Here is a 15,617-nt window from a genome sequence, read left to right as displayed (position 1 = left end):
AAAGACTAGAAAGACAAGCACTGGCGCTTACTAACAACTTCTTCTCTCAGCATCGCATATATATTCCACAACCACAATCCTTGCATGCGCACGCGTAGCGTCGTATTGCCCCGAAGGTCGATGCGAAACCCCAACAATTGTTATTATTATACTTCGAGATATAGCTGCAGCAACACTACGCGTACAATATTTGCGGGTGTTTGACAGGCACAGGAAGCTCTGGGTAACTCCGTGGAGAATGAAACCAACCCTGCTCAACTCTGGCTGCTGTGCCTGCACAAGAGCTGATGAACTATTGCAACCGCGTCTGTCTGCAGACGTGGTAAAATGTTAAAAAAATAGTAAAAAAAAAAACGCGTCGTCCGCGACAGGACTCGAACCTGCAATCTTCTGATCCGAAGTCAGACGCCTTATCCATTAGGCCACGTGGACTTGTGTGCCGCAGTGGCGTTACCCAACATTTAAATGATTCATGTCTGAGGTTCATAGTTTTCGGCTCTGTAATTAGGTAATTATGGGAGTTTTACGCTCCCAAACCCCGATATCGGGCACGCCGTAGTGGGTGACTTTACGTTATACCTTTGACAACCTGGGGTTCTTCAACATGATCTAAGTACACGGGTGTTCTTGCATTAAGCCACCGTTGAAATGCGGCCGCCGTGGCCGGGAACTGAACATGCGCCCACCATCGTGGCCCCGCGATATCTTACCGGCTGAGCTATCCCGGCGAGTCAATATCAGCTTTGATTTTTCAAAAATTTGCGTTACGTCGTTTTTTTTTTTCATAAGAGAATTTCTTTTTTTTTTTGTACGAATAGGGACAAGCTTTCTTCGCTGGATAATTTTTTGGGTAATATCAGAAGTTTTTCGGTGTTTCGATAACTTTCTTGACGCTGAACCCTGCTGTATCAATGCATATCCCTCTTGGAAAGGTTAACAGTTATGCATGGTTTTAATATTTCTCTCCAAATGGTGTCGCTCCAAATGGTCTATATTGTAGTACTTCTCTTCTGAAGGTCCAAAGAACATTAATGATCGGAAGGTTGGACTGGTTTTTACTTCACATTGCCTCCGGGCGATATCAAGCTCGAAGGCCATAACTTCTTCAACGGCAAATGTCACAAGCAAAATTATTCAGTTCCATGTACACGATTTGCGTTAATGTGGATTTCCCTCGTCATATCAACTATGTGGAATAGGCCAAGTAATATGGATTACCTGTAAAACTACAGGGCAACAATATGGTACAATAAGCCTGCTGCGAAATGTGCGGTAATGAATGCACATGCAAATTAGGTTGTCATGTTGGTAAAGGTGACGTTGTGCATAACCTAATTTTTTTTCCCATAGCTGTCACCATTCGCGCACCCATACGAGCGGGTATGCGACATGTCTACTGCCCATTGTCACCATCATCATGCAAGGAAACACCGTTTGTATGGGTCAATTTTTCAATTCTGAGGCGTGTTATCTACACTGCACTTTTGTAATATATGCCTCCTTTGACCTGCTGCCGTCGTTTGACGAGCGTTTCAGCGATGAACGGTACGGAAGCACACCACCAGCCTGTGTGAATAATTTCCATATGATACATGCACCGTAATCTCCGTCTACTGCAATATCACTCCCTTCTGTCCTCCGTAATACATGTATGCATTACCGCCCTACTACCTCACACTGCCCGAGAAATTCCGAAAATACCCTACAAGTAGGGTAACTACCCTACAGTTGGCAACACTGACCTGGGGTTCTTTAACGTCCAAAAAGTACATAGGTTTTTAATTAATGATTTAATTTATTATTATTATTATTATTATTATTATTATTATTATTATTATTATTATTATTATTATTATTATTATTATTATTATTATTATTATTATTATTATTATTATTATTTTGACATTTCACTGCCATGGAAAAGCGGCCGCCACGGCCTGAATTTGATTCGCGTTGTTAACCGCAAGGCCAGCAACTTGCGTTTGAAGCCTTTCACTGAATTGTGTTTGCACACAGAAGGCGTCTTCTACGACACCACGATGTACCACTGCAAAAGTTCATCTCCCTGATGTTTTCCTTCGATTTAGCATGTGTTGACATTAAGTTATGTAACTTGACAAAATATCGGGACTGAGTTTCTCTGTTTTTCCTCAGAGGTTACATATAGACTCACGAAGAGGGCGACAGTAATTATTTCTGTTTCCGTAAGAAACAGAAAAATTAATACGCAGTATACGATAATATGAAACTGATATGGCAACGAAATATAAGCTGTCCTGTAAAGTACTCACGCACGCACGCGCGCACGCACGCACGCACACACGCACACACACACACACACACACACACACACGGAGGGAAGTAAGCAACAGGAATTTCTACAATTTACTTTCTTCTCCCCTCTTTCTCATGACTCCTCATAAATATGCATAGCTGGATTGCCGCTGTTTAGCAAGGCATGCTGCCTTATCTATATACTTATTTAAACATACGTACTGCAGGTCCAAAGAGCTGTTGCAAGCGCAATTTTTTATTTTAAGCAGGCGAAACGATTGATAAGTGAAAGGAAGAAAGAAAGTCGAAATGGTAAGTTACCTGGCTCTCACAAACCTTAATGATAATTTGCTTAATTTTAGAAATTAAAGGTTTTGTGCGCGTCAGGAATTACACATCCTTTATACTCGTGCTCATCACTGAGTGCATGTAGTGGTCATCACATTTTATGTACATTCTATTGCCTAGTGCCTGCATGGTTAAGATCTAGGAGACTGGGCTGGCTATCAGGCTATAAGGAATACTTCATTAATGAAATGTCATATAGTCTGGTGATAGTAGGTTGTAGTTGTCTCGATACTTTCCAAGTCTGAGAAAACAGGCGCAGTTAAATGCAGGCGACATACACTTGCTGGATGTTTTGAACCCCGTCATAACTAATTTTACAGAGTAATGGCAACAACTATCTCAGTGGGGCAGAAATTCCTTTCCAACTCGATGAAAAAATCGAAAATAAAATTTCTCTTCAACACTTGCCAAACATATTTCTTAAGAATTTATCAGTGCGGGATACTTCTGTCTTCCTCGCCATAGTGCCCATTGGGAAGATTGAACTATTGTATTTTCTATTTTTTATGTTACTGTTTTGCATATGTAAGTTAAACAGTTGTAGAAGTAATGTGGAAGCAGATTGGACTGGATTTTTTTATTCCTGAAGTTTTCTCAAGAAGGCACCACGTGTTGGACATTGCCGCACTGATATTGGTGAGCTCTTGAAGGACTTATAATTTTAATGGCAATTTTTAGTTAGCTCTCTTGTACAAGTGTTCTTTATCATTCCTTGGATCTTCCGTAAAATACTTAAGTCGTGATCTAGCTAGTCCTAAACACCTTCTTACAATTCTATCCTAATCGCGTATAGTCATCCATAGCGGGTATGGACCATCGACAGAGGACAAAGAATCGCGTGCGCTCGTGTACGAAGGAGAAGAAGAAGACGACTCAGCGGTGTGCAGCCTGTTTTTCCTCCAGGGTGGATTTCTGGCACAAACTGGGCTCTGCAGCTACGCCTCTGGCAAGACGGCAGCTACTGGGTCCTCTGGAGCTGAGTATTACCAGCACGCGCCCGATAAGTACCCAGCGTGCCCCATAACCAGCAGAAGCGACGTGCATGCTGGCTTTGATCCCGACGTGGCGGGTCCATCGTTGAGAAGCGAGATGCAGCGGAGCCACCAGCTGCGGTCACGCTTTCCGCGACCTCGAGAAGCCTTCATGCTTTTCGTGCAAGAGAAAAGGCGATCGGTGGCCGGAGAGAATCTGGATGGCAACGACCAGGGCGTCAGCAGAACATCCGGGCAAGCTGTGTCGTTCCTTCAGAGCCATCACGGAGGAACCAGCAAAGCGGGTGAAGCCGCCACTGCCAACGGGGGAAAGTACCCAGGCCGCGATAACGCGTGGGTCTCGCCAGTGGAACTGGCAGAAGCACAGTCCAGGGCAATTCCCAGAAAGCTCAACAACGACGCTTCCGGAGTCCGGGAGAAGCAGCAGAAAGCTTTATTCACGGCGACCCATGGTCGCGGCATCTCGGAGTTTCAGCAGCAGCGTCCGCCAGCAGCGTCGCCACCACCAAAAAAGAACCAACCCTGTGCAACCAGTGCTACACGGGTAGGTGGTTCCGGCTCTGCTCAGGGAACGCCGATGCGTAGGCGTACAGCCAATATTCCTCCCACGGCGTCGGCTACCTCGGCTGGCCCGGCTGCTCGGCTTTACAACGGTCACGATTTCCATGGTCGTCTACCACAAGATCAGAGAGTGGCAGGACAGGGCAATACCGGGACGACCATGGAGGCGGCCGATCAAACCTCTTCTTCGACAAGGCCATCGTCACAGAATTCACCCGGTGCAAGGGCTTGTCTCCGAGCAACGGAGGGCGGTATGACCCTTGGATTGAACTTCCGGCGCATACCGAAAATGCTGACGTCCTTTCACGAGATATAGGCCATTCTTGAAGTAGACATAAACCAACCGAGTCGACCACCTGGCGTAATGCTTTCAGGGAAACATCGACCAACTTATTACATTTTAATTGCCCACTGCGCATTTCTTCTAAACCAGCGCCGTTATCTGGCGCAGCACAATTGCATATGATGGCAGTGTGCGCGGGACGCTAATAAAACACGCTTTACAAATGAATGTGATTTTTCAATTAGTCCTAAAATCAAGCGCTCAAGATAAGTAGTGTTCTTAAGAATATGCTATTCAATTCAAATAATTGATATAATGCACGTAATGTTGAAATGGACGTAATGTTGAATCGTTGGATCTCACAACTGCTGTCGTCGAGAGTGGATATTTACAGGGATAGTTACTTGCAATAATTTTTCCTGCAAGTAACTTGGAGGGCGCTTGAGCTTCGCATTAAAAAACAAAACGCGATAGCGTAATCGGTTCCCGTGCGAATCGCCTTCTAAATTGCTAGCCTCGCTTCGGTTCTCGGTGCATGCCTCAACCGTGCCTTAAGGAAACGAGCGACTGTGCGCGTAAGATTGGCCGTTTCAACGTACGCCAGAATGCCTGCTGCAAGTAGAGTTAAGTGCTCACGGCGCCATAATTATTCCTTTTCCTAATCAGCGAAGGGCCCACTACGCGTCCGTATACTCAGAACATGCTCACGGAATCGGCTCACATTTCTAGACTGCTCTACTTTCGAGATCGACCGACAGAATGAGATTCGTGATCGGTCTTTATGTTTCACTATGCACTATACTTTTTTGAAATACCGATATTTTGAACAGAATTCTTTTCGGCTTTGGCCCACGAAAACAGTCGAATAATTGCAATATGATCAACTGCTTCTGCGATGCGGGCTTGTTGATTTGGCATTTCGGAAGATTGTTTCAGCTCATACAGACGAAGACGCAAGGTAGCGTCCAGTTTGTGGATGCCCCTCTTCCGTCCACGTCTGTATGCGTTGCAATATTGGCCAAGATTGGCCGTTTCAACGTATGCTAGAATGCTTGCTGCAAGTAGAGTTAAGTGCTCACGGCGCCATAATTATTCCTTTTCCTAATCAGCGAAGGGCCCACTACGCGTCCGTAAGGCAACACGCGATCCTATGAAGCTGTTCCCTTTGTTGAGGCTTTTGATGATGATGATGATTAAATATCTCCGAGCGCTTTGTCATGGGTGGGCCTTTAAAACACCCACTGTTGCGCAGTTCACATGTTTTGAGGCCTGGCGTGATTCTACGCTTCTGCCACGCATTATTAAATGCGTTAAGGAGACTCCTCCCACTACATGACATCCATATACTAGTGTATTTTTCGAAGCTGTTTCAAGCAATGGCGTGGCTCTGTGGTAGAACACCTGCTTGCCCCGCAGAAGGCCTGACTTCGTTTCTCACTCGAACCAAAGACGCTGACACCGACGCCGACACCGGAATTTCTGCGAGACGAGCTCTTTAACGCCATTGCGCTAAAAAGCATAAACCACCCGCAGAAGCGGCACGTGCGTAGTTGTCATAGACCTATTTAAAATACTGGGGCCGAATTAACAAAACTTCTCTTTCATAAGTGCATTTTCGCCTTGGTCAGCCGGCTTCGCCAATGATATGTCCCGCATTGTGATTGGCTGAAACATTCTCCTACGAAAATGTTTAGCGTGAGAAGTTTTTTTCTGAATACGGACCCTGAAAGCTAAAACCTGAGGAAACCGTATGCTACAAGATCACTTCGTGCCAGACCTGCCCTCTTTATTCAAATAAAAAATAGCTGATTAGAAATAGAGTTACACCTTTAGAAAACGCCATTTATCAGAGTTGCCAAATTGTCTTAGGAAATTAGCCAATCCATCATAAAATGTAATCGATTACATTTACTTTACCTCCCTCGCAACCTTGGGCCTTCATTCTTTTTTGGCCATCTTTCTATTGGCTGAGAAATGTGATCTTCCGAATCTCTCACAGACGAATTTTAAGTAATCATGAAGTAATCAAGACTCTTCGCTATAACGATAATCCGTCAGGTGATCGTTGTGCTACAGGGAAGACATCCCACTTCCGTTTCTCTCGTGACTTTTTCTCTCCCTTTGCATGAATCTGCCATTAAAATAACCACCGGGGTGGTGAAGTGGTAGTAGGTGTACCTTTAATGGCGGGAATAATTGGATTGGATTCTCAGGACCGCCGGGCACCCGCGTGTTTTTCTAATGTGGTGTGAGAAGCGCCGACCTGGAGCTATAGGTAGTGTAGGTACTCATCTAGAGAAGGTGACGTTTCCTTTCTGATCTCTCGTTCTATTGGTCTCGGTCGGTCGTCAAGCGCGCGCAGCTGCTAAAGTGGCTCCCGAGGAAGCCCCAGATTTCCTAGTCCATCTAATGTGCGTTTGAGGCAACCTTTAGTAAAAAAAAACGTCGTCATTGTCGTAATCAGAATCTCAGTATTTTCAAAAGAAGTTGGACGATCAACTGATTTGCTTTCCCTCAAAGTTTGGAACAAAACTGACTCGTTTGTTTTCGTTGCTCAATCAGAAACTGACACTGGACATCGTTGTTTGCCAAGTTTAGGTAGCGACTGGTGGTATGTAAAGTTAGTCCTTCCCTTACATCGATGTGGACACGTATTTTCTTGCACTGTTCCATACTAACCATACATTCAATATGAGAGGTATGTTCTTTGATCAGTATACTGTAAAGGTTTCCTTGGCGGTACGCATAGCGTGCTAATTCAGACGGGTATGATAAAAAATGAAGTGATATACACATGAGGGTGGCGGTTTTCGCTAGTTGGTGCCCCACGGTGCGGAAGGGTTAAGCGCCGAGAAAAAGACGGCGAGGACGAGGGCGGACGAAGACAAGCGCTTGCCCTCAAGCATCATGATATACACATTATCAGACAGATACAGAGAACACATAACACATCGCAACACTTAAGAATTTCAGTGAAACCAACTTCCTTACGAAAAGTGTACAAGTGTTTTTTTTTTTAATGAAATGCAGAGGTAGTATTTGTCCAACGCAACTGCTGTTCAGTATACTAGTACAATCTGCACATCACAAGTACCTACCCATTACTTGTACTGCTCAAGCTGCATGCATCAGAGTTCGCTCCACAGTGCTATAATAAACAGCAGATTCAAAATTTGGCTTTTCCTGTTCTCTCCGAGGGAAATCTCGGTTGCAGCTAATGCTCATTTTCACATTATTAAATTCGTGCAATAAACATCTGTTGGAGGTGCTGATAATACAGACAGTATTGCATCCTTGCTATGTAAGAAATAACTTACAATAGTTGTGGCACTACTAGAAAAAAACTGTGGGCAGCTTGCAGTAGGGGTGCGAGGCATGACTAACTGCGGAGCTTGTGGCCGACTTAGCTTCTGTCGGCTTCTACAAGCTCGACCAAGTCGTTGCTAGGTTTGGCTAGGCATCGAAAAGCTTGGCTATGTGGAGCGTAGAATGTATTTCTTGGCGAAGTGTCGTCGTGGCTACGTGAAGTGATCAACGATTAATTAGCACGTTTATTTATACAGTGAAACCTCGGTGATACGATCACAGTTCATACGAATTTCGGGGTGATACGAATTTTTTGTTGGTCCCGGCCAAGGCCCATTGGCCTGCAATGTAATGAAGTACGGTTGTTGCGAACCAATTTTCACCCAGCGACGTTTGATACGAACGTACGCTACCGCCCAGGTACGAAGAGGTCCTGTCCGCGCTGTCGCGGAAGACGCGCCAAGCACGTGCGAGCGCGTGAGCGTAAGCGTGGGCATGCGCGCCGCACAGCCAAATCGTCAGAATCACGGTGTAAGAAAACCACTTTTCTTACGGTCCGAATAAACATTCAGAGACGCGTCACGGCCTCCGAGATTGGCGCGCGAATCTCTGAGGCTCTTATTTGCCTACGTGTGCCCACGCGTTTAGATTACAGAGGACATTAGCGCCATGCTTTTCTTTTTCGAACGCGTCGACGCGGGCTGCTGTCGTTGTACTGTGCCTGCCTCGTGCATCAGACATCTTATGGAAGGTGGACGAGGACCGAAACTAGGCGAGGACGGCCTTGGCGATGGAGTCAGGCCTCAGAACGTCAACATGCGCGACCGTTGAGGCCGCACTTGTGAGGGCACGGCCGTTATTCTCCCAACAAACATCCCAAGCACCTCCGCGATAACAAAATCATAACACAGGACCGTCGTTCTGTAATTTTGTGGCCTTGATCCATCGCGTCAAAGCGCTTCTTTCGTTACTTTTGCTGCAGTACTCCGATGTCATGCAAGCAAACATACTAAAATTTGGAAGGGGGCTACTGCTCTCGCGGGTCACAACGCACCTGGTTCATTAATTAAATTCACGCGTACGGGCCGTATATTATGGTATCATTGCCGACATCTAAAACCTTAAATGACAATCATTCAGGGCTCTTCCTGACGTTGCTGCGGCCCTGCAAAAACTATAAATGAAAATGTACGCCAGCTTTCTTTTGTCGCATGCTAATTTTCCACACTTTCTGGTGATACGAATTTCGGATGATACGAATATTTTTTGTGGTCCCGTGAGATTCGTATCACCAAGGTTTCACTGTATTATTTATTTATTTATTCAATACTGTGGGCCTTTTCAGGCCTATACAGGGGAGGGCGACCAAAATAAAGAGTACTTCGTACTGGGAAAAAAAAGAAAATCCGCAGTACAAGGTAACCATAACAGCGACAACAGCAAAAAAAACAACAAATGAACCATGCATATAAGTATTTCAATGGGTGTAAAAATCTCGGTTTTAATTAGAAAAGACCAAATTAGCATGGCCTTAATTAGCATGGCATCATTTAGCAAGGTCTTAATTACCAACCTTAATTAGCAATGTCTTAAGAAGGTGAAGAGGACGAAGAGAGCGCGCGCCGGACGTACAACGCGCTAGAAGTTAGAGAGCGATCATGATGATAGTTTTTTTTGTTCAGGAGAGTTTACAACAGCCAGTGTCATGCGCACAGACGTTCTCTTTTCAGTACGGAATGGTTGAGGAGTTACACAGAGAAATGAAGCATGGTAAGCCAATGAGAAGGCGGTGCGAACGGGGCCCGAAACGCTACTGCGTTCCACTGTTAAATGCGAGGGTTAAGCATCCTCGAAGTGTTTTTGATGTACGATAAAATAAATCAAGACACAAGCCTTGCTTCGTCTATCATTTGGCGAGACAGTCCATCACGAGGCCTTCATTTTGTTACTGGCTGTGTTCCGTTTCTTCGTTACGCAACATATTGCTTCGGAAGCAGTTGGACGCAACTGATATAAGAAGTGTGTATAAGAAGTGCCAATCTTCAAGTTTAAAGTTTACGTCCCATCTGCATATGCTGTGAATTCAAGAAAGAAGCACTATATTGTATTATAAATGGCTGTTATATACACCGTCGACATTGATTGAATAGGCTGAAGGGTATGTTGCTCTCCATATGGAACGTCGAGAATTATTGGCTTTGGGAATTTCGGGGCTCCTTTCAGTATATGCGGAACTGATTCTCGTCTATTTTTCTGCGCAGTGGAAACGAGAAATACGAACGTTCGATCAAAAGGTCGTGTACTACTGCTCAGAGCGATCTGCACATGAAGCATCCAATTCATTGCTATTGTTTGGTGTATATTCGGAATGCAGAAACGTCTGAGCGGTCTCTTTCATCTTGGCCGGTTACTTTTCTGTCGTCAGTAAGTGCAGATTTCTTTTAGGGGCGAAGCTCCTTAAGGCGGCACCCGTTCGTCCTTCGTAGTTGTCGTAGTCGTAGTGCGTCACCAGTCGTAACGCTAGTACCAGATCTTGACCTCCAAGGTGGTGCCGGTGGGAGATTTTTCCTGTGCGTTGTTGAACAATAAAAAATTCGCAGCGTGCGCGTTAACTAAAAGCCGAATTCTTCTGTCTCTCGTTCCCCATTAGCAGCCATTGGCATGTTCCAGTAGGAAACGTTAGTAGAAGTAGAAGTGTAAGTGTTAGCTAAAAGCCGACTTCTTCTGTCTCTCATTCCCATTAGCAGCCATTGTTTACCTCCAAGGTAGTGCCTGGTGAGATTTCTCCTGTGCGTGATTAAACAATAAAAATTTTGTTCAAAACGCCGTTGATTGATGAAATAAACCAACGAAAGACGCCAGATGTTTTCTAAAAGCAAAACGAAAGAACGCCAGATATTTCTAAAGCAAAACGAAAAGACGCCAGCTGCTTAACGAAAGACGCCAGATGTTTTCTAAAGCAATGGTTTTCTAAACAATGAAAATTCACAGCGTACATGTAAAATTAAAGTGAGCTGCAAGTCGTCATAACTCATCGAACCTTTAGTATAAACGCGCCCGATCTCAAGTCGGTGATGATGTACTGGGCAGAATTCACGGAAGATTCACGGTTTACCGATGAACCTCCGCAGCTTCGCCCACTCATCATCATTCACTCCGTGGATATGCTGTGATTTTTTTGCTTGATTGGTCCATAGATATAGAAAGCATTCTGTCAGTATTAAAACAAGCTTACCTTCACTGTTGTATCGAATGACATTGAAATTTCCTTTTTTTTCATATTCATGCGATATGTATGAAAGTTGGTCTTACGCCCACGGGCATCTGCCAAATATAAAAGTTAATTGCTGGCATGCATGAAGCAACGATAAGTACTACCGTTATTTTTTCGCATGCATGTGGGGAATATGAGCATATAAGCGCACTATAGTTTTTCATACGACTGTTTCTACATTCATCACAAGCCATTAGCATCTTTTTGCCATTTTCTGTAAATTGATAACAGAGACAGACTAACCATATAATTAGATGCAAGGCAAACGAAGATAATGTCCTTTAGAAGTATGATCAGAGAAGCCCACACTTTGAACACAATGACTCTGTTGCCTTTGATAGCTACTTGAAATAATAAATTTTGCTCCACGCGTACATATCCCGTGCGCGGTGCGCGTCTATGGGCGTGGGCAAGCTCGCACCAGGATATGCGTGGGTGCTACAGCCGTGGTTTTAACCAATATGGTTGAATAATCGCGCACGTATTGATTTCACTGCTTTTTATAAGAGAAGGTATTGGACGCAGTAACAGAATACTTGTTTTCGTTCGCCTGCGTTCCATATATGGCGTCTACCTCGGGGTTGATTAGCAAGAGCTGCTATGCACTTCTGACGCAGCCTCCTCTGATATGATCATACCAGTGCATTGCTAGGCTTTTTAAATGAATTTGAGGTAATATAAACAATTTGAAATTACTATATGTACATACTTCAAACGGAATCAGGACATTACCAATGTTACTGGCAAACCGAACAATGAATTTCAATTCATCTGTTGCACTCGCAAGCTTGCTTCCACCAAAATCGAGCTGATCGCCTATAAGGTACGTTAGTGCAGCCTACATTCGGGAGTACGCGTGAAAAGCTTGGGATCCGTATACTAAGAAACACGGACTTTTATTACAAATCTCCACAGCGTCGAGTACTGTGTTTTAATGATTTTCGTTATAGGAGGCCGGGTTTTATAGGTCAAATATTTTTATAGAAGTAGATTAACTGGCTCTTGATTAACAAAATCGCTACGTAAATGGAGCAACATCTAGAACAAAGTGAAACAGGCACGGTAGAAAATTAACTGAATCAACATTTCACTGATACTGTTTTAAACATACCTTTTTTCCGCCACCGGCAAGGGAACGGAACCATCTCCATGACGGAGCTTTAGGTGCAGTTAGCCGATGGGAGCTCGCAATTCCGTCTTCATAATTTTGTTAGGCGTGTAAAAGGGGCACTTCATAGATAATTTATCAGAACTGCAACTTTGTTTGCTGACTGCGCTTGTCCTCGTTCCGTTGACGCACTGCTCTGTTGACTGTATGGCATTTTTCACATAACCAATGTGGCGTCATGTGATTCGCGTCTCATTAATCTCTTTATCCTGAAAACGATGAATAGTAGTGTGAGCAAAAAGAAAAAGAAACAAATAGGACACAAGACCAACTGATGTCAACATAATGGGAAGCAAGTCTGGTTAGGTATGGTTGTCATCAGTTACGCTATATATATATATATATATATATATATATATATATATATATATATATATATATATATATATATATATATATATATATATATATATATATATATAGATATGTATATATATATTTATATTTATATATATATATATACGCATACGTACAAACACATGCACGAATATACATAAAGGGACCCCCCCCCCTAATAAATTTCTTGCTACGCCCTGTGTTGTTATGTATCAAATAAGTGTTGCGTAGCGAACGCCTAATGCTTTTGAGGCGTGTTGCGCACAGAATGAGAGTGCAGCACATGATGTTTGCTGTGATTGTTGTTGAGATAACCAGTGAATCAAGTTAGCGTCCCGGAAGTTTACTGAACGGCGGCACGTCGCCAGTTGCACACACCCAGCGGCTTCAGTGGCACATCCCCAAGTGTAACGAAGCAATCCAACTTACCTGTTCTCTTTGTACATCACCTTTCTATTTTAGCTAACAATGTACCAGCGATGAAAATTGTGTTTATACCCCCTTGCGTAATGTGTTTAGCCCGGAGGGTATGGCGAAAAAAAAGTAAAATAAGTTGATTAACGAGAGAGAGGGAGAGAAGAAATATATTTTCAATGGCGGTGTCCGGGTTCCGCTGAAGATGTTTAATGCAGAGCGGCGCAATCCGTGCAGTGGTGAGTGGACGCTGCTGGCTGGGGTTGCGCTAAGCATGAGGCCGCGGGTTTGATCATCTGGCCATGGTAGCCGTATTTTGATGAGCAGAAAAAAGAACACCCGCGTGCTTAGATGTAGATGCTCGCTAAAGAAAGCCAAGGTGGTTACTATTAATGCTGAAAGCCCCAATATACGGCCTGACTCATAGTCATATGGTGGTTTCGACACGCAAAGCTCCAGCTTTTAATACTGAAGAGCAGCACATACCCAGTGTCACATGCCCAGTAGTCCCATCCTGTACTCCATATTTGACTTTTAAATGCGAAGCATTTCTTAGCGAACCTCTGGCACTTTGAGCGTTTCTATCTACGTATCTATCTATCTATCTATCTAGCCGCCTACGTCTGGGTGCTCTCATGATCGCCTCCTTAACTTGGTGTAGACCAAAATTTGCATGGAAGGGTAAGATGATTTGACGAATATGACTGCAGGGTCATGACATAAATAACGTTAAAATCCTGTCGCGTACATCGTCAAACCCTTTCCACTAGACACGTGTGGCACATACCCGTTTACCACGGGCCACGGTGTACGGGTATGCGCCACAGGTGATAGACAGTTTATGTCTACCCAGGAACGGCGAGAACAGACATTGGTAACTTAAATGCTAGAGAGTTAAGTAAAACCAACATCGGCAACGTTGACTCAACGAATGGAAATAATGAAAATTAGGATCCCAGCAGGAATCGAACCCAAGCAATCTGCGTGGCAATCAGGTATTCTACCACTGAGCCACGCCAAGTCCATAAATTGGTTTGGAAAACCAGCCTACGCAGGCGTAATATCGGTGCAACGTCAATTGTGGTTGTGGTGCTGGCTATCTAATTTTACAAGAAAGCAATAAACACTACATGATACTCCTACAATGTGTACTCCTACGATACGGGCGTGATATCAGATTGACGTCTGTAGTTCCAGTGTTGGCTCCGATTTTATAGCAGTCTAATAAACTTTACGTTTGTATTCCTATGATTAAGCAAGCTATATTGAAGCATTGCTCGACCCCGGAGGAATACATTAACGGAAGTTACATATGATATTCACATCACCGCATCGTAAAGTGCACTTCGTCCACCAGAACGATGAAGTGTCCTCTTCATTTCTTAAGAGGCTAGGCGATGGCCTCATGCTGACCGAGGATGATGTCAGATTGATTGACAGCCATTTCTAGACTAGGCTACGTAGGCCACATACGCCTAGGTAGTCTGCGAATAGGACAAACACCCTCAACTGATGTTGGTCTACGTAGCACTATCCAGGCCTACCAGCCTCGACGGCCTATGCCTCACCAACGAGAGAGGTGGCTTCAGGTTCCGATATGTCGCCGGCTCTGTCGAGAGACAATTTGTCGACAAAATGACCGAGGCATCCGCGAATTCCAACAGCTCTACTATACCACATACTTCAGTACACATGGACCCCTCTTCACCACGATCACGACCGGACCCTATAACAAGTCATGACCAGCTGTGGTGCGCACTGATCACGGTGATGATGCCCTTCTCAAAAACTGTCAAGAACTTCTTGCACACATTCACACGAGTTCGTGAAACGCGCGTGCGTTCTCGGGACACGCATAAGCACTACATATCAGCTTACCGCTTCTGGTGTTGGTAATACCCACGTTGTCATTGGCAGCGTTACCGAACCGTAAACAACTGCTTATATAACACACATGCAGCTCTTCAGCGTATATATGTGTGCGTATAAAATATGTACAAATATTTAGCGTGATTTTGTAACGTGTCGCTCAGTAAAAAAAGTTACGCCAGAGTCACCTACCCGCCGCATGCTTCGCATAACATCGACTCCCACAGTACGTGGGATCTGCCGAATTTTTTCCAGCATGAAGACTTCGTGTTTCCGCTTGGTCGACTGTTGAATGTGGCACAAATGTGACGAACATTTGTGCCAAATGTTGGTCACATTTCAGTAATGTTTGACATCATATGTAAGGTGGCATCTCAAATTTATTATGGGCGTACGTGCATAAATCACAGCAAACTTTAAAAAGTTTACGATGTTTTTTTTTTTTTTGACGTCCTGTCAGTAGCATTGGGTTTTAAAAAGAATGCCCCTGAAAAGCTGAACTTGAGGTGAACTCAGCTAAAGATAAATGCTCTTCTATGTAGTAGAATGACGACTGAAACAGGGAATAGATACGAATAAATGCTGCTTGGAAGAACCCACTTACGTAATGAATGCCTTGAAAATTCGGCAGACCACTAATTCCTCGCAGGTACATTTAAACGGACTGTGTTGAAAGCAAAAGTGGAGTCTGACGTGGAACATGTTGGTTGTTTTTGCAAAGTAAATAACAAGCTGGCATTATTCTGGTTTCTCCGATATAAGAAACTAATGCCACTACAAGTAAATATAAAA

At 44.1% G+C, this 15,617-nt stretch overlaps 1 non-coding gene across 1 annotated transcript; it reads right to left on the bottom strand.

Moving 5' to 3' along the window:
* Positions 1-359: 359 nt before the first annotated feature.
* Positions 360-432, bottom strand: Trnar-ucg (transfer RNA arginine (anticodon UCG)). Its single transcript has one exon. It is a non-coding gene; the product is annotated as a tRNA-Arg (tRNA).
* Between the last annotated feature and the right edge of the window lie 15,185 nt (positions 433-15,617).

Source organism: Rhipicephalus sanguineus, chromosome 1 (assembly GCF_013339695.2).
Source record: "Rhipicephalus sanguineus isolate Rsan-2018 chromosome 1, BIME_Rsan_1.4, whole genome shotgun sequence".
In the NCBI taxonomy this organism is placed as follows: Eukaryota; Metazoa; Arthropoda; class Arachnida; order Ixodida; family Ixodidae; genus Rhipicephalus; species Rhipicephalus sanguineus.
Note: the sequence above shows the minus strand (reverse complement) of the source record. Positions and strands in the feature narration are given on the sequence as shown.